This window comes from Leptidea sinapis, chromosome 9 (genome assembly GCF_905404315.1).
Source record: "Leptidea sinapis chromosome 9, ilLepSina1.1, whole genome shotgun sequence".
Classification (NCBI taxonomy): Eukaryota; Metazoa; Arthropoda; class Insecta; order Lepidoptera; family Pieridae; genus Leptidea; species Leptidea sinapis.
The window spans coordinates 5,593,045-5,614,001 of record NC_066273.1 but is presented as its reverse complement, the minus strand read 5'-3'; the positions used below and the strand labels follow the sequence as shown (position 1 = coordinate 5,614,001).

Sequence of the window (20,957 nt, the reverse complement as noted above, 5' to 3'; positions counted from 1 at the left end):
AAAAACAATCCTGTCTCGCAAGTTGGACTAAACTGCACTCCATGAAGTAATCTCCATTAAAATCCGTTCATTGGAAACAAACATCAGGACACTGGATTTATATAAATTAACAATAAATATAAGTATTTAAGTTTGGCAATATCACTAGATACTAAATTGCTATATTTTATCAGACAAAACTATTTTATTAACTATCACCACATAAACCAAACACGACGTCATTCAAAACCCAATTTAAATCAATAGACACTATACTAACTAAAAAATAACAACATATATATATATATACATATACTAATATAAACTAATAAATATTGTTATATTATCTATACATATAAATAAAATTGGGGTGTCTGTTTGTAATATTGACATAACCGTTTTTTACTACATGTATATGAATATATATACGGTACATACACCAAAATAACATTTTTTTACAATTTTTGTCTGTCTGTCTGTCTGTTTGTAATCAGGTAGCTGATGTAATAAGGAGTTACTTAGGCTACGTTTATTTTAGAAAAATAAAGTAATGTTGAAATGTCCAAGACTCAGTCTAACTCTAAAAAAAAATTATATAGCAAAATTTAAATTAATTAAATTTTTTAATTAATTTAACATAAAATGTAAAAAATATATTTTGGTGTATGCACCGTATATAATATGTTCATATACATGTAGTAAAGAACGGTTATTTCATTATTACAATTTTACCAACGTTTGCCGGGTCAGCTAGTATAAAAATAAAACACAAATAAATCACAGTAGACATACATATATATGCCTACTGTGATATAATCCACTAGCCAATTTATACACGAACGAATGGTAGTAACTATATGCAACTATCTGAAGTGTTGCTTGTATATGCTCTTCCCACATTTTAATGAGCTCCAGTAAGGGCTTTCGAGATATAATCAAATTTAAATTGAAAATGTCGCGGTACCTTGGCCTGGTGTTAATTTATGAATCAAGATCAGAATCTTACTCTGCTTAAACAAAGATTGTATTCTCACTGAATATTTCATTGTGAGCTGAATGTTATTATAATTGTATTTCACACTAGTATACGAACTAAGGTTTTTTAATTTATAATGTTCCATTACTTTCTATCGATTGACATTGCTACCAGTAAACCAGTGCGGAAGCCTTTGAAATATATAAAAAGTAAAAACTATTGGAAAAGGAAGAGAATTTAAAAAAAATTAAAGGAAATAAAGAATTATGCCGATCTTAGGTCGGGAGTGGAAAAGGGGTAAAAATGGCTTATCTCGATTTCCGGTGAAACTAAAAGTCCCATGGAAAAAATGTTAAATACCTCAAAATTATGAAAATAAATCAAATAACAAAGTTAATGATTTTCTAATTTTATATTTGTAAAAATATTTTTTTTTCACGAAATTTGGTGAAAAGTTACCTTTTAATATCCCAAGAAAATTCACAATATTTGGATGATTAAATATTCAGACAACTACCATTTCGAAATATTTTTAGTAGCTACATTTATTAAAAAAAATATAAGTTCATGTTTATTCTGATACTAAAGTTACCATGGGCCAGACATATTTACATCAGGCTCCACTGAAAGAAGGTGGAAAGCTGGTACCGTACGGTGGACCATCAGGGAATCAAAGTGTTGTTTGACCAAAAAGACGGTGGGTTAAAGACATGGTACATATCGCAGGAAGTGAATGGATGGAACTAGGAAAGGGCAGGGAAAGATGGAAGAAAAGAGGAGACCTTTACCAAAGGCTATAGAAGAAAACTAACAATACTTAAATTCAAAATAATGAAAATCAACTAAAAAATGTTGAAAAGTGGCATTTTGAGATTACGAAATATGAAATAAACAGGCTTATTTTTAAATTAATAATACTTTTAGTCTAAAGTTGCGATAGAAAATGACTTAATGATAGATTAAGTTTATAAGAAAAGCTAAATAACACAAAAATAATTTAATAAATTTACTTCTGAATCTACAGCACAGTCTTAACAATCTCAAGTCATAAAAACATTCTCAAAAGCTCAAGCAAAAGTTATCCTGAAAGTAGTAGTTAGTCTGAAAATGTTTGTTTATTTTGTTTTTTATTTATACAACTGCAAAGGTTCAGATTCATTGTTTTTTTAAATTAAATTTTAGATACTTTTTCAACACACTGGTCACTTGGGTCATATTGACGTTGCGACAGTAGACAATTTTCTTTTGGCCTGGCATTTTAAAGTTTGCCTAAAATCAAAAACCGCAAGATTTATTGTGTACACTTTGTGTGTTGCGTCTTGTTTAAAATTGAATCAATTGCCATATTAGGTTATTTAATTAGAAAGTGTAAAAAAAACCGTTAGTTTGTAATTAGACAGCATTTTCAATATTACTTGCATGCGCATTTTAGCTTGCTTTAAAATAATTATAAGTTTAATTTAACGTATAACTTACAAAATGTACAATCATAGTCGTTGTAAATTATAACAAAAGAAAATTAACATAATAATTACATAAACGTTTAACATTGCATATAAATTATAGTGGACACAATAAGAATGCCTGATATTCAAATTTAATCAGATAATCTGGAACCCCGAACCATGTACAAGCACTAAATCAACAGTTTTTAGAACCAGTCTGCTCCAGTTTGTAATCCGTTTTTAATGGGTAACCCAAGGTCGTTGCACTTTTGCATCGTCATGTCTTTCAAATTAAAGTAATTTTTGTTGTAATTTGCATTTTTATTTCATTATAATGACAAAGGCATTTGGAATTCGCATCATTTTAATCTAATTTTGTTAAAATATTCTTATTTATTTACATAATGCTACAAGTTCGGACTACAGGGTTTCGAGAAATATCAGCATAATTCTGGAAATTATTTATAACAGTGGTAATAGTCGGAAATATTATTCTTACTAGGGATTAGAACTTGGTACACACTTAAATTCCGAACACCAAGTATTACGCTATCAGTTGTTATCAATAGAAAATTAAAAATTGTGGTAATTCTGGAATACAGAAATATACAATGACTATATTTTATCCCAACATTTTGAGGAATTCCCTAGGGATAGCTGAGTTTTGCTTTGTATATGAGGTATGAACAATGGATGTTTATAGCTGTGGTAACAGTCGGTAATATAATTCTTACTAGGTACCAGAACTTGGTATACACTTAAATACCGATCACCAAGTATCACACTAGCAGTTGTAATGAATTGAAAATTAAAAATTATGGTAATTCTGAAGTGAAGAAATATACTATGACTACATTTTATCCCAACATTTTTATGAATTCCCTAGGGATAGCTGAGTTTTGCTTTGTATATGAGGCATGAACAATGGCTGTGTATAGCTGCGGTAACAGTCGGTAACATAATTCTTACTAGGTACCAGAAATTGGTACTACACCTGAATACCGATCACTAAGTATGACACTAGCAGTTGTAATTAATTGAAAATAAAAAATTATAGTAATAATGAAGCAAAGAAATATACATAGTTCATGAATTCCCTAGGGATAGCTGAGTTTTTCTTTGTATATGAGGCATGAATAATGGCTGTGTATAGCTGCGGTAACAGTCGGTAGCATAATTCTTACTAGGTACCAGAACTTGGTATAAATTTGAATACTGATCACCAAGTATCAAACTAGCAGTTGTAACGTTTGTCATATCCCACTGAATGTTAGATAAATAAATCATAAATAAGTTATCTAGTGTCATACAGAATGTAATATTTAAAAAAGTTAAGTTATTACCCTTTTAGGTATATGTTCACAATATCGCTCAGTTACATAATGAATCATTCAATTACACCTCTACCTCTAAGGATTAGTCTCACATGATATAGACCAAAAGCATAAATAGTAGACAAGAAAGAAAAAACTCGTTTATATAATAGCGATAAATGTCATTCTCGACCTTAGCTTGTGAACCATAAGATCGAGATTCCCTCACACCGGTTGATATCTATCATAGAAATCTTAATAATAGTGCCTTATTATTAAGATTTCTATGGTACCTATCGAATTCTATGACTCTCACTAAAATTCAAATTGACTTCATACCAATAATTTGATATTTAATGCAGCCATATAATAGTCTATATCGAAATAGCATAAAAATTGCTGGCGACCTCTTCTCATTCGTTTTATGGGGAAATGTATTTTATAACATTAAAATATAAAAGATTATTATAAATCGCAATTGTAATAAATATTAACATTATTCAAAATTATGGTTATTTTGAAGAAAGAAATATACTATATTTTATCCCATAGTTATGAGAGCTTCATATAAAAATTAATATTAATTATTAACATACATATAGAATTTAAGAAGTTATATTATAAGATTTTGCATACTTAATATAAAAAGACGAGATTAAAAAGAGACAAGTTAAGAGTAACGATAATAGCTCTATTAATACTATCAAGTTTTAAGCACTAAATATATATAAACATTAAAATTAATTTATTGCTTAAGTATATCTATTTTGCTAAAAAAACATGAGAATTTTAAATAATCTATTCCTATTCATTAATTTATGTATCAACATAAACCAATTCGAACCAAACATAATTGATAAGAAATTTAAAAATCTTTATAAAATATTGTACTAAATTTTGTACGATTGTTTCTAATAGAACTTCAGCTAAACAAATTTTGTTTAAATATTGATGTCCAAACCTTTATGTTATAAATGAAATTACATAATTATTCTTTTATTTTTATAAATATCAAAGAGCATATATCATATATTAACCCTTAGCCACCTATGTAGGTATTATAGATCGTAATAAAGTCATTCTAAATGCAAAGTAATGATATTATTATTTTATCGGAATTATCGATTTTTATATGTTAATAATGAAGGATTAAACAAACTTCTGAGTTTTTTTATTACATGTTTTTTTTTATAGAATAGGAGGACAAACGAGCGTACGGGTCACCTGGTGTTAAGTGATCACCGCCGCCCACATTCTCTTGCAACACCAGAGGAATCACAAGAGCATTGGCGGTCTTTAAGGAAGGTGTACGCGCTTTTTTTGAAGGTACCCATGTCGTATCGTACCGGAAACACCGCACAAGGAAGCAGGTTCACATAATATTTATAGTATAACTGCTTGATTTCTAAAAGCAGGCGCGGATCTTGTTTGTCAGACACAAAAGAATTTTCTATACAATATTTTTTTTTGTATAACGCGATTGATACACATTTAAATAAAACACTTTTAAAGGAATAACGGCCGTTCCCAATATTCAGTCTATCTCTTACTTGAGATAAAAATCGTAACTATCGTTGACTGGTGTGTCCCAATAAACTTATCGACGGTAACTCACCTTATCCGTACACGCTGTCTGTCAATGGGACGATATATAGCTTACCAGCGATAGAAGTTTGTAATATATAAAAATAAGGCGATAAGAATGACTTATCGTGTATGTTGGGACAGCTTCAGATTATTGACAGCTAATTACTGACAGTAGAAGGTAGTAATTTTTCTCTATCTGTAGATAGTATATTGGGAACGGCCGTAAAACGCATGTAATTGTATCTCTAATCTAATCTAATTTTTCTATAATTTATCATATACACAGAAAACCCTTGAAAACAGAATGCCCTTCTTTGTAATGTTAGTATTAACTACTAACTCATTCCTACAACGATTGGACAATCAAACATCGGCGGCGACTTCAAAGCAATCTAGGATAGGTTATATTCGCTTTTAATAACTGGCCTGATTATTGATTACGCTATCTATGGCATATCGTTTATCAAATCAACCAATCTGTATGAACGAATACTGAATTATTATATGGGACAATTAAGTTTAATGTGGTTTATGCGGAATTCTTTTTCGGTGCCGCTGCAAGGTTGCCTATAAATGATAAGCAGCTTTGAAGTATATGCTAGATAAGATTATGTTATCTGTTAATGTACAGATTAACTACTATTTGCTAGTAAAGAGAACGTTCTACTGGGCTATATGTGCATATAGTATAGTTTAAGAGATAATTGTACACATACAACATAAAGCGAACATGACGAGCAACATCGACAGATAATAAAAATAATAAGTACTTATTCCAGAGGATAGATTACATATTTTAATGTGTTATAAACATTAAAAAATTATACTTTAAACTAATGTTATTACTTTAATTATAATCTTTATCCCATCTGGGTATATGCCTCCTCCATCTTCTTCCACAACACTATGTTTTGCTTTCTCCAGCCAGTTTTTACCTGCCACTGTAAGAAGGTCACACCTCTACATCATTTTGGGTTTACCTCGGTATCTTTTACCTGAGGGACCACTCCATCTTGTCGCTTTTAAGGTCCATCTTTGGTCTGGGACCCTAGCCACATGTCCTGCCATTTGCATTATCATTTTTAATGCATCTGTAAGGTTCCTTTTTTTTCCTGATGGTTTTGTTTAGGATTTTATGTATCTTTCTGAGCGTCATAATACTTCGAAATCGACAGATATCAATCACAAATTGAAGATAATCTAAAATAAATCAATCACAAAAGAGAATTGATAACTAAAATTCTACAAAATATTGTATTTAGATACTCATGTGTCATTTAACTGAAAGCTCTTTAATGATATTACATTTGCGCAATATAACGTGGATTCTGTCTTACGATAGCTGAAACACATTATTGTTTTAATGTGCATTATACCTATTGGAATCTAGGTAACGCCGTTATCTAAGGACATATCACTCGCAGTCTGATTGCTACTGTCGAGTGGTCTTCTCACCCCCTGTGTGAAGGAGGAAGGAGGGTGTCAGGGCGGAGCCCTATACCCTGGCGCTTCTTCTCCCAAGACATTGGGAGAGTCTCTGGGTATGATTGCGGTCATCGCTACTTGCTAGGGTCACAACGATTTTCGTTTACCGTAAGCCTGATAGCGGAATGGCAAACGTGTATTTAGAGACAATGTAAAGCACACTTTTCTCCCTAGTCGTGTCTTAAGTGCCACTGTCCGACTTTTTAATGTCATCATCATTAGATTATCAAAATCTCTTTTGAAAGCTTCTTTGAGAAAAAAGAAATCACAGGGTCTATACAGCTAGGTAGGGGAGCTAAGTGCAGGATGGGTGACGAGTTGTACTTTTTCGGAAGCTAAAAATGACTTAGTTTTGTTGGTCGTGTGTTATGAAGCGTTGTCATGTTGTAGGAGAACGCGGCTTTTAGGTCGTCTTTCGCGAACTTTTTTTAAGAGCCACAGAAAACCACTCGGCATTAACATTCTTTTGATCTTCAAGTGGAATTGTGCAGATGGTACCCGTAATCTCTCAAACTCTAACTCTCTCAAATTCAGCAAACCATCGCCTCACGGTGCTCAAGCAAGATGCTTCTCTCCCAAAAGCATTTTGAAGACGAACGGCGCAGTCTTGCGGAGAGAGAGAACTTTTAAAATCATAAAAAATCATCGCTCTAAAATCTTTTCGACTAAATTACATTATCGTTGCGGACGTAGAACTTTGATGTGCGATAAAAAACAATTGACAAATGATTTCCCGCCAATTATTTTTTATTATTACTAAGAAGGTTGCAACGTTTCAAAAAATATAACATTCGAAATTCAAATAGTTCCGATTAGCTAGAAGTGCAAAACCTTTATTGTGCCCCATGTATAAATCATTATGTATAACTTGGGGAAACGTTTAACTTCAGCACGGGGGTTGTATTGTTCCCAGACTTCATCTCGTGCCTATAAATTGCACTCACGCTTTGAATCGCTAAAGTTCTGGTATACTTACCTAAATATTCATATCCATTTAAAAGAACTGTTATAACAATATATCAAAAAGACACATTACCATTTATAATGTATAGATTATCATCGTCGATTTAAAAGAATCAATGTAAAACATATTCATTACTCAAACTGAAAGTCGGAACATACGTTTTATAGTATCACAAAGTTTTAGTACATGTTAACATAGCTAATTAGCTTCTGTTCGTAGCAGATGGAAGCATTCGGGCCTTCGACTAAATCGTGAATGCACTGTGCAGTAAAATCACCTGCGTATTTTATATTTGAACATAAAAGTCAGCTGCGTAGGTCCGTAGCTATTAAATTGATTATAGTTAATCGTAAATAAACCTAGGAAACGTTATATAGAATCAAATACACCTGCTCTTTATTATTTAGTAGAAATAAGAAGCTATTTTATAAAATGTCTCTTAGTTCGGCGTGCTGATTGGCAAAGGCCTCCTCCAACGATTTCTACTCTTTTCTGTTTTGGCCAACTCTTCTCCAGTTAGGTTCTGCTGTCAATTTTATTTCATCTTCCCACATTGTGTGCTGTCTTCCTCGTTTTCTTTTGCCATCTCTAGGGTATCATTTTGCTGTATTTTTCCACTTTATCTCGCATCATATGCCCTGCCGGACGAAACGGCCGCACACGTCATTTTGGAGTGTAGGAGTGTGGCCTCATACCGGGCCAAACACCTGGGGTCACCGAGGACTCTCCCCGAGGTCATGGGTGACATCAGAGGTTTGATACATTACCTTGAGGAACTAGGGTGGCAGGATTAGCCGCCCTCCTCACCACGCAAAATAGGCGCGCTGTAGTCGTCGAGTTGCGGATAATAGCCCGTGATAACCTATAACCTATAACCTATCATATGCCCTGCCCATTTCCACTTTTGTTGGTTGATTTGTTTGAGTATTTCGGTAAGTCTCGTAGGTAGGTCTGTGTTTCTTATCCTGTAGTTTATAACCGGCCGTACTACTCTCCATTGATCTATGTGTTACGGCAAGTTTCTCTCTCAATGTTTTGGTTAGGGTCCAAGTTTCGCAGCCACATATCAGGCAAGGTTTTATTTTATGAAAATAAGGGACGAGACCAGCAGGACGGTCAGCTGATGATAATTGATACGCCCTACCCATTACAATGCAGTGCCACTCAGGATTCTTGAAAAACCCTAAAATTCTGCACGGCACTACAACTGCGCTCATCACCTTGAGACATAAGATGTTAAGTCTCATTTGCCAACTAATATCACTAGCTTACACATTATTGCTTCACGGCAGAAAGAGACGCGGTTGTGGTACCGATAATCTGGCCGGCTTCCTGACCAAAGGTGTGGTTGGTGGAAGGTAATATGCAGATATTGAAGCTTCTCCTTTTTATAGACATACTTAAGTCTTTTGACTTCATAATTTCTTTTAGCCAACTCGTTGCGATCCTGAGATTGATTTCTTTCGTCATTTGAGCTTCCATAGAGATGACTTATTACAGATGGCCGTTGGGGCAATAAAGTCCTCGAATGGCGACCACGTACCGGAAGACGCAGTGTTGTCAGGCCCCCCACAAGATTTACCGACGATCTGGTCAAGATCGCCGGAATACGTTGGATGAGGGCAGCGCAGGACCGATTGCGTGGAAATTTTTGGGGGAGGCCTTTGTCCGTTGTTGTTGTTTTTGGAGGATGATGATGAGGGATGACTTAGCTTAGATATAATATTTAAACGTCTACATTTTCTAGAAATTTCTCTTTGATTTTTGTAATGTAAGTATTACATTATCTCAATTATGTTTTACTTATTGCTAGATCTATACATACATTTATCCGTGTATGTTCAGATACATGCGTATAAAATGGGTGAGACTGTTTGAAATTTCAACATAACAGACTTAGCTGATTTATTTAAACTTGTTTGTTTTCCTGTCTGTTCCGATCCGGTCACCGTACGCACACGTTGCTCTTGTCTATTGCTATCTTTGAGAAGAAATTAAGTTTTCTTCGCAAAAATATACGAAAACATAAACTTTTGTGCAAAATACAACTCAATAGTTAGATTTTCATGTAAACAAAGTGTGCGCAGACGAAGTTGCAGGTAGTTAGTGAAAAAATATTTTTCTAAACTCGAGTGATGCTTGTAATCAAATTTAAATAACTTTAAAATATTAAGCAATATTATTTAAGATATTTTGATATCAATAAAGAATTCCAAAGCTAGTATAAGTACTTTCTAGAAAGAAAGAAAGAAAAATCATTTATTCAGTAACGTCAAAATGACACTTATGATTGTCAAAGATTGTACCACCACTTCGGAAATATTGAGCCTTAATGAGAAGAAGTGGCAAGAAACTCATTGCAACTCTTTAAAATCTATATTAACAGTTTCAGCATTTTTTCATTATATTTTAAACAATTTTGGTAAAGTCACACATAAAGTTAAAAGCCTGTATTATGAATATAAAATAAAAATCCATGTAGACAGGACCGACCAGGCACAACAAGCAGCGCCCGTTCACGAGCATGATGCATGCACCAGCCATCGCTTCCCTAGCATACAATTTAGGTAAGTCCCCGCCCCACGATGCCGCCACTATCTAGTACTTGTATCTTTATAAGTTTAATAATACTTGTCGTCGAATAAAACTACGAGTTAATTGCTCTATAACTTTATACTAAACTTACAGATTTTTTCAGGTTAATCGTGCGTCATTATTATTTTTTTAAATAGAATGTACTATTTTTTGAGTGTCAAAAACCTACCCAAACAGTATTTGGCGCTGTTTCTTCTCTTAAAAAAAGGTAAGTGTAATAAAAAAAAAATCTACAGGAATTAATTTTGAGTAAATGACTTTGATGACGAGAAAGTTTTGATACTTTATAAATATGAAAAGAAAAATGTGGAAGACAGCACAAAAGATGGAAGTATGAAGTTAAAGTGGCATAACTTGGAAAGAAACATCTATATTCATCATATAATTGTTTGCACCCACCGGGATTCGAACCTGGAACCTGTAGCAAAGAAGGCAGGGTCACTTACCTGGGCTAAATAGGTCGTCTTTAAAGCCTTATATTGTTGATTATGTAGAACTTAAGTACAGGAGAGAGAGAGAGAAATTAGAGTTCCAAGTAAGCTCGTGATGGATGATGGATGATTATTAGACAAATTAAATTTGAAAACAAAATTTATGAACGATGCGGAACTCGAACCCGACCTCTTACGTTCCGTGCGCGTGCTCTTCCACTGAGCCAACCAGTCTAGTGACGCGTCGTTGATAAACTTCATCTACACGATCTACTTTACAGTTGATAGCCTGCTCAACCCCAATATTGACTAGGAAATTGAATTCAGATGTCGGTCTTGCTCTTAAAAAATAACAAATAATTATTAACTGTTATTTTTGTTAACTAATTGTAAATTAATATAAAAATTTAATTGATCAAGACTTGTTGAGCATCCTAGGTCATGCGACTCTCATTTTATGATTAGATGAAGGTATATTATTTGGTTGTAACAATATTTGATTGGAGTATGGTGTATGAAGTTGACGGCAATAGTACAGGCCTTACAGGCTTACTTAGAACTAAGTTATTGTCAGTAGTTATTTTATTTTATTTTATTTTACAATTTTAGGGAAACTTACAGCTAAAAAACTCTCAATATTATATAATTAACATGATGAAGGCCAATTATCAGCTTCCACATTCAGGTATCACTACATCTCCACACTCCAATGCTCAAAAAACTCAAGGCAAGAAATTAAGAAACTACATTAAAATCCAAATCACTCAAAGTACCGACCACATAGGGCTCTCTTCATTCTAGCAACACTAGTGCAGAATAAATCCAAATCAACCTCCCGGCATGCCACATTGAAAGAACGACATGCTTGCAATAGGTATGAATTTTGTCTATATATAGTTCTTGCTATAGGGACGCACAATAAATTTGGCCTGCGCAGAAACAATGATGGTGCGTATAGGCCCACCTTAGATACCAGTTCTGGCAACTCAGTTGCACCATTAAATAAAGACATTAGAAACGCTATGTCCGATATTTTTCTACGCTCAGCTAGAGGCAAAATATGAAATTTTTTGCAGTGTGTATGATAGTCAGGCAGATAACAGTTAGATTTAAATTGAATGTACCTTAAAAATGTGTAGTTGTACGTACTTTCGGTACTTATAAAACACAGTGCGGTCGATAACCGCAAAACTTGAAATGTGGTGTCCATTGCATGTTATACTTACCCGTGAAGTAACCTTGTTTTAGCCTTCATTCAGTAATGATATAATAAAAAACTATTATAAGCTTAAAAAGTAACATAAAAGGCATGAAAAGCATTTATTTTCTCAAAATTGATTGCTTTAGAATTATTTTTGATGTCATTTCTAATATACTAGATACTACACTACCGTTTTGGAAACAAATTGAGCTCTGAGAGAGAAAAAACGGCTCAAGAAACTCTCACAGAATCATAATATCTATACATATATAAGATATAGACTCTACTTTGGAACATAGTCAGCTCTACTACGTTCTTATGAGCTCTACATTAAAATGATAAAAGTTATAACTGATTATTCATTTACTTTTGCAATTGTAATCTAAAATCTCAAGCAGTAATACAAATAGTAAATACTTTAATCTAACAAACATTTGATTAAAATGTATCTTTTTAGAGATGTGACGGTAACACAGTGGCTTAAAACAAACAATAGAATTAACCGCAAGCCGTAATTCGACTTCCCAAGACGATTACTTTTTTAAAACAATTAAACATGTGTTATAGTCACGGACTCATGAATATGATGAACAAAACAGGTAGCGACATAAAACCCACCCTGCCTACCCAATTTATTCCACATCCGTTGTATCAAATTACGTTGTATTAAAAAAATGAACTCACAAGTAGATGGGTCGTACGATCGATCGACGGACGCGTCGGTAGTCAGGTAGTTAGTTGCCCACAAAGTTTACAAACGAAGGGTCCGCAACCAACAATGAGTGATTATTGCAACTTTTTTTGTCACATTTCACAGTCTAACCACATTTGGTCCCAACAGGTGAATAGAAGATTATGTGCACAACAATAGAGGCACTGTACAAGCCATAAAACAGTTAATAGGCATCCGAGAGCTGGCAGGTATGTTAATCACAGCACATCGTAAAGTCACATCACTGTACAAGTTTCTTACACTGTAATCCACTCATAGCTTGCTTGCTTTATCAGATATTCGTTTGTTCGATGCGCAAGCGCAGGCGTCGCGTTGTTGGTGGGAGTAAGGCGCGCGTACTACTGTGCCTACGTCGTCGGAGGCAGTAGCGCTCCTGTAGGCTGCCCCCCCGCGTCTCGCCGCACGCCCCGACCTCTTCTTCCCGCCGAAGCCTTCTCGCTTTTTACATTGAATGCAATAAAAAAGGGCTATCATTGTTTATTTTGCATGTTACTAGCCTGTAAGTTGTGTAAATTAACACCGTTATGTTCAATCGAGAATTTCACCAGATGATGTTAATTGGGAATACAATTAAAGAAATCTATCACTTGATATTTTATATAGAGCATAGAATTCAAATAAAAAATAGTTTTTAATTGTTTTATACTTTATTACAACGAAAACTATCTTTACAATCACATATATTTTTAAAAATGATTTCAAATAACATTCAATAGCTCTCCGTCTTTAGAGATACTGTCTTACATAAAATATTATAATATAATGGAGAGAGAAATCTTTATAATAATAATATGTTGTGATAATATTAAATGATTTTACAATTTTAGGTGCATATAATCTGATAAGATTTGTTTTTATTTTGACATAATAATAATTAAAATCGATAAACATAAAATATATTATATTTGGCGTGACAATTGTCACACAAATAATATCCAGTTTATTTATTTGAATAGCGATTATGATATTGTGTATTTCGTGCGTCACTCCACTTTGAATATCACTTTTGAACACATTACAAATATTCAATTTTTGCATTCTATAGTATAATTTCTAAAATTTAAACAGTTAATACACTTATTACTGACTACATTTATAATAAACACATCGTCGTGTCACGTTTTACGTTAGATAAATAATTATTAAAACACTCACTATGAAAAGGCTACTCTAAAAGCATTTACGAGTCTGTTAACAAGTCTTTTTAATATTTATGTATATCATTTTGAGCTTTACACTATTACTATATACATAAATTTATTTGTTTGTTTTTTATTTGATATTTTAATCGCTATTTAAGTCACCTAAATGGACCACATTCTAAGGGCAATTCACGAATTATTCTATTAAAATAAGGTAGCTTAAGAGACAAAGGAAAATATTAATGTAAATAAAAAATACTTAAATAGATATTTTTTATTGGAATTGTAACGTAATTTTGCAGGTTAACTGTAGGAAAACCTGAAAAATAACTTAATGATTATAGACTCATATTAAATCATCATAACTAATTATTACTACTATTATTTTCAAATAATTTAAATTTATAATATATTGGCACATCAAATGTATAATTACAATATAAAATTAACATAATATTATGAAAACATCCGTATATATAATATTAATAAATCTTTTTTAACTTATATTTTATACGAAATCTTCCGAGTATATTAATATCCACTATCATTTGGCCTTATAAGTTTGGCTTACATTTTCCACCTAATAATATAAATACATATTTGTTTTACATGACTATCTGGCTTAGTGACCTATTTAATTTGATGGTTTGGCATATATTGATTAACTCATTTTGGCTATGTTTGGACATACTAAATAACTGATTTACTGACAGATGAACATATGAGCTAGAGGTCCCGGGTTCGAATCCCGATAGGTGCAAACATTTATATGATGAATTTGGATGCATGGAACATGGGTGTTTGTATTTATATATGTTTAAGTAAGTATATTGTATTTAATATATTATCATTGTCTTGTTACCCATGGTTATGGTTATGGTTTGTAAAGTGGCTTTGATCCAGTTCAGTTCAGCCCTGTTTCACTGCGACCAATGTGATCTATTGTGATAGCCACTGTTAACAATAGCTCACTGCTAACATTGATTCTTTTCATGAATCTTATTATGTCTTTTGCAGAGAGTTGACGTATCTCAAAAAGTTGAAGAATTGGACTTCCCAAAGAGATGCTACGTTTACGCACTAAAGGACCACATTCAGAGAGAATGTGTAGCGGGGTTTCATCTGCACAATTACAGAATCGACACGCTCTGCAATCTCTGAGACCTAAGATTGAAAGGTGTTTGTATAATCTGCAGTGCCTTGTAACCCATAGTACAGGCTATGCCTAGTTTTGGGCAAGATAATTTGCGTAAAAGTGTGTTAAATATTATATATATAAAAATGAATTGCTGTTCGTTAGTCTCGCTAAAAGTCGAGAACAGCTGGACCGATTTGGCTTATTTTGGTCTTAAATTAATTGTGGAAGCCAAGGGAAGGTTTCAGAGGTGAATAAATATGAAAATGCTCGGAATTAAATAGAAACAACGATTTTGATTTTCCTTTAATATGTCCCCCGTCGTTCTGAAATCAAATTAAAATAATAGTTTAAATTGTATAACTAATTAGAATTTTTAAATCTTTCTAACATTATTTATCAGAAACCTTTGAATTGATTAACAGACTGTATCATAACTGTGTGTGTCTATCAATATCAAATTCAAACCTTATAAATAACCAGTATTTCACGAAATCTCTGTTTTGTAAGTAAGTAATTAATCTAAACTAATAATAAAATTTAATTCGTACCGAGTATTTGTTTTATTTGTTTTCATGAAAAAGGATTTATTTTGTTTGTTTTAAGTTTAATTTATACAAAAGTGTAGGTATTTTATTTATCGATTGAGGCAGTACGAAGTCTGCCGGGTTGCCTTTTTACATCAAATGCAGAAGCGATATTAAACCATGTGAAAACTATTGTTTAATATAATGATTAAGTTTGATCAGATTTCCAACCATAATTAAAGTGTTTATTAAATAATATAATAAATAAATTATATATACATATAAATAAAATTGGAGTGTCTGTTGGTAATATTAAAATAACCGTTTTTTACTACATGTAAATGAATACATATACCAAAACAACATTTTTTACAATTTTTGTCTGTCTGTCTGACTGTTTGTTCCGGCTTATTTCTGAAATGGCTGGACAGATTTTGACGGTACTCTTATTGTTATTGGCAGGTAGATTATGCAATAAGGAGTAACATAGGCTACGTTTCTTTTAGAAAAACTCTTTTATTTTAGAAAAATAAAGTAATGTTGCAATGTCCAAGAAACGATTTAACTCTAAAAGTAATTTATATGGCATAACGACGTTTGCCGGGTCTGCTAGTATTAAATATATATTATATAATATAAAACAGGCTTTGCAATGGAGAGAACGAGCATAAATGAAATAATGATTTTTATAAACGGATAAGTTTCTTTTATGAACTTAACACTATAAACGGCCAGATTACGAACAAACTTCTTAGATTTATCGAGGACCGATGTACAATACATTAATTTCATAGAATTATTCCATTTTTCAATTTGCAAAATAAGATTTTTGTTAATTTATATAATGTTCATCTATCGTCTATACGGGAGAGATTGATCTTAATTTTAAATATCAACTTTAATTAATTTAAGTGTCTTTAAACGATTTATCTAATATTAGGAAATTTACGAACACGAGAATTTTTATTTAAACAATGTAAATAATAGTTTAAAAAAACTAAAAAACACGTTTTATAAAGAAACCAATATTTTTTAGTACGATTTTCTATAAATAGCGTGTTTATTAGTTTTTGTAACTACTCTTTATCTATGACTATTAAAAAAACAAAAATATATTTATATAGGTGGAGATAAAAAATAAATCGCGCGAATGGTAGAGGAAGTCTATAGCTGATGACGACCGATTCTCAGACCTACCAAATAAAATTAATCGTACTACAATAATCATTACATTCGATTGCCATCTTGCAACTCTATTGCGTATCTGTGGATGGAATAGAATAATATTAAAATCGCGATACAAAAATTGGTGTTGATCGTATACAGATGAAAATTTGTAGTTGTATGTATTTGTTAATGCTGAAGCATAATTAAAAAAAAAAGAATGTCAAACAAATATATAAAAAAATATTAGGGTTGGGTGACGTCGTTTAGCGTGGAAACGATCGTTTAGCGGTATGAAAAATAGATGTTGGCCAATTGTCAGACCTACCCGACATATACACAAATTTTCAAACAGATTGGTTTAGCCGTGTCGGAGTAGTTTGGTTACAAACACCGGAACACGAGAATTTTATATATAACTAGCTGACCCAGCAAACGTTGTATTGCCGATATTAAAATCGCGATACAAAAGTAACTGTTGACTCATAATCAAACAAATTTAAAAAAAAAATGACAAAAAAATTAAAAAAAAATTTCGTTTGGACCGGACCACCCTTAACATTTAACACAAATAAATACTGTTTTTTTTTATGAATTGCCAATAATATTTCATTACATCATGAATTATTTTATAAAATATTATGCTCCCTGTTGTTATAATGAAATTGTTTCACAGCAGAACTGTCAAACCGTGCGTCAATAAATTTTCTCATAGAAAATATGTCCATACAAAACAATTAATATTGAAAATAAAAATAATTATGGGTCCCAAAACGAAATTAAAACTATCCTATTTCTCAAGTTGGACTAAACAGCACTCCATGAAGTAATCCCCATTAAAATCCGTTCATTAGTTCAGGAGTCCATCGCGGACAAACAACGTGTCACGTAATTTATATATATTAAGATAAGATATAGTAGGGAAAGTTAGGGATTACGAAATGGGAGTATGTAGAAAACTCCTCTTAATTCGTGTTCATCTGTCAGTAATTTAATCAGTTAAATATACAAGTCCCAAATATATAACAGAATACATTCTTTGGATAATAATCTAATCATATCTACATTATATTTCATGTTAGACATTAACCTAAAATAGATATAGTATTCTTATGAACAACTGATTCAAATAATTCTATCACTAGCAATGATATTTCTAAGCCAGCGTGGTTCAATTAAGAACGTTCATCTATAAATATATATAGCTGTCGTGTATATTAAAAATCTAAATATATAGTTTATACAGGCTGGTATATTTGGAACGTGCTTTGGGGAAAATTTTCTTAAGAAAATTAGGTTAGAATGTTTTTTTATGAAAATAAGGGAAGAGATGAGCAGGACGTTCAGCATAAAAATCTGAGCGGCACTACAATTGCGCTCGTCACCTTGAGACACACTGTATTAAGTCTCATTTGCCCAGTAATTTCACTAGCTACGGCGCCTTTCAGACCAAAACACAATAATGTTTACACATTACTGCTTCACGGAGGAAAAAGAGCAATAAAACTTCATTCAGGCATTTTTTAAAATATTACGTACATTTTATATAATTAATATGTCTAGATAGACTATGTCCGCTGTGAAAACGTCGAAAAGAAGTTTCTAGAGTTAACCTCTATATTGATCAATGAACACACACTAACAAAAGATGTCATAGAAATTGCGAGCATAAAACGTAGCTTGTCACTCACACTAAAGTATTAAACCTCACCTGTTTTATGACTTGTCTAACAGCAAGGGACTCTATCTAGACGTTTAAATTATCTATGACGTACATATATTTTTTAATGAAAATATGGGACGAGACGAGCAGGACGTTGATACGAATGAAAATCACAAAAATTCCGAACGGTACTACAATTGCGCTCGTCACCTTGAGATATAAGATGTTGAGTCTCATTTGCCCAGTAATTTCACTAGCTAAAGCGCCCTTCAGACGGAAACACAATAATGCTTACACATTACTGCTTCACGGCAGAAAAAAAAAGCAATAAAACTTCATTCAGGCATGCTCGAAAATATTACGTACTTCTTAAATAATTTATACGTCTATATAAACTATGCCAGCTGTCAAAACGTCGAAAAAAATTGTTAGTTAGAGTTAACCAGGAGTTAACCTCTTGAACAATGAACGCACACTAACACAGTGTCATAGAAATCGCGAGCGTAAGACGTAGATTGTCACTGACACTAAAGTATTAAACCTGGCCTGTTTTTATCGGTTGTCTAACAGCAAGAGACTCTATCTAGACGTATAAATTATCTAAAACGTACATGGTTAAAGTACTGTTCACCGAGAGTACAATGGTGTAGTTTGGCTAAGTCGAGGGCCACAATAAACCCGAGTAAAGAAACCGCACTTTCTACAGAGTGATACATTAAAATGCTTAATACACTTCGAGGGAAAATGGACATCAATGTTACATACAAACAAGATGTAAATACTACGTTATAAGAGGCAGGACTGCCTAACTAAAAATTGAAATTTATTTTAGGAAGAAACACAAGGAAGTACAGTTACACAAGTTTCAAATGGACAGTATCGCGATTGGCGACCAAGTATAATCCGGCTAAGTTTAAAAGCGTTGTATACAGTCGCTTAAAACGTAGTGGATTTTGGCTATTTCCGTTTTCAACAAGATTGTAGCCGTCATCTGTCAATCTGTCAATGAATGCACGTTTTATACAATCGAATGAATCGCTTTTTTCTTAGAGTTTCGCTAGGCTGGTTACAAAATCAAAGCAGACAGCGATTTGAAATCTTTCTGCAATCTAACGGCCGTTTTCAATAACCTATCTATCCTTAGTTTTACTTACTAGAGGTAGACAAATCTATCCTTTTGCGCTTACTTACATTTCAATAACCTATTGACAGATAGCGTTGGACTATAACTATATTGGACATAACTATGGATAGATAAGATCTTGTCATTAAACTAAAAACCCACTAAAATGACATTAGCGATGAGGTTTAATACAAGTTTAAAACTATATTTTTGATGTTTCAAGAACTTAAAAACCCTTTCCGCAAAGTACCAAAAACTTACTCCAAAAACCCCAGCCTGTATACTATATTAAAAAAATCTTAAATATGTTTTCATCATCAAAATCTACCATTGGTTAATATTTAAAATAACAATCGCAGCGTCGTTGTTTCATTTCATCAAATAAAATCGAATCTTAGATTAAGGGTTGGTCACCGCTGCGCTCCAACTAGATTCCGCACTACCTAAAAACATTTTTACTACGGCAACTTGTGTGCGTGGCATCTTTCAAATTTGGTAACATACGCTTCGTGTTATTTTACATTGAAATTAATAAAATACAAAATACTTTCTGATGATATGTGATGCCAGTGTCTTTCTTATTTCTTGTAGTATTTTTCTACAAAGTTTTACTACGAAACCCGGCATTAGTTTCAATTATTAACAAAATTTAACAGAACATGTGGTACGTCAACGTCACGTGGTTGTTCGAGACTGGCGTAGTAAAAGTTGCCGCACTTTGTGACTACGCCTACCTGCGGTATTTAGTTGGAGCGCAACGGAGACCAATCCTTAATCTTAGATTTGAATATTTTAAATCGCATCTATCCTAAACATTTATATAGACAAATATATTATTCAATACTATTCCCTAGTAACTATTACTAGTATACTAGTAACTATTACACGTCTAGATATGGATTACAAGCCCGAATTTCTCTGAGTTTTATTTAGGACGGGTTCAAAACGTTGCCTAAGATTGTATGAATTCTAAAAGAAATATCAGTTTCGAAGAAGCTGTAAATAATAACCAAAAAAATCCATTTGGAAATATTCTTACACAATGCTATTTTATGTTGATGGTAATTTTCAATCAAATTTTCTTAAGACAACTCAAAATAAATAAGTTCCGTCCAAAGGCCGTTTTGGCTTTCTCTATATTATATTTATTATCTGCAAAGATAATATATAAATAAATAAACTTGATATAGATATAATTTTAACTATTACGAAGTTTTATTGGCAATTTAAGGGATACTGTTCCATATAAATTGGTAAAATCCAATTCAGACTGTCACGTGCGTCAAGTGCGTCAATAAATTCCCTCATAGACAATAATATGTCCAATAAAAATAATTATGGATCCCAAATCGAAATACAAACTATCCTATCTCTCAAGTTGGACTAAACAGCACTCCATGAAGTAATCCCCATTAAAATCCGTTCATTAACTTAGAAGTTCACTGGAAACAAACATCAGGACACTGGATTTATATATATTAAATGATTCATTTT

General features: G+C 32.5%; 1 protein-coding gene across 1 annotated transcript in view; it reads right to left on the bottom strand.

Moving 5' to 3' along the window:
- LOC126965949 (protein bowel-like) overlaps positions 1–13,074 on the bottom strand; it is a 60,637-nt gene extending 47,563 nt beyond the window's left edge. Inside the window, exon 1 of the mRNA XM_050809770.1 lies at positions 12,661–13,074. The gene's annotated coding sequence lies outside the window, so the exon portion shown is untranslated. The remainder of the gene's footprint in view (positions 1–12,660) is intronic.
- Positions 13,075–20,957: the final 7,883 nt, after the last annotated feature.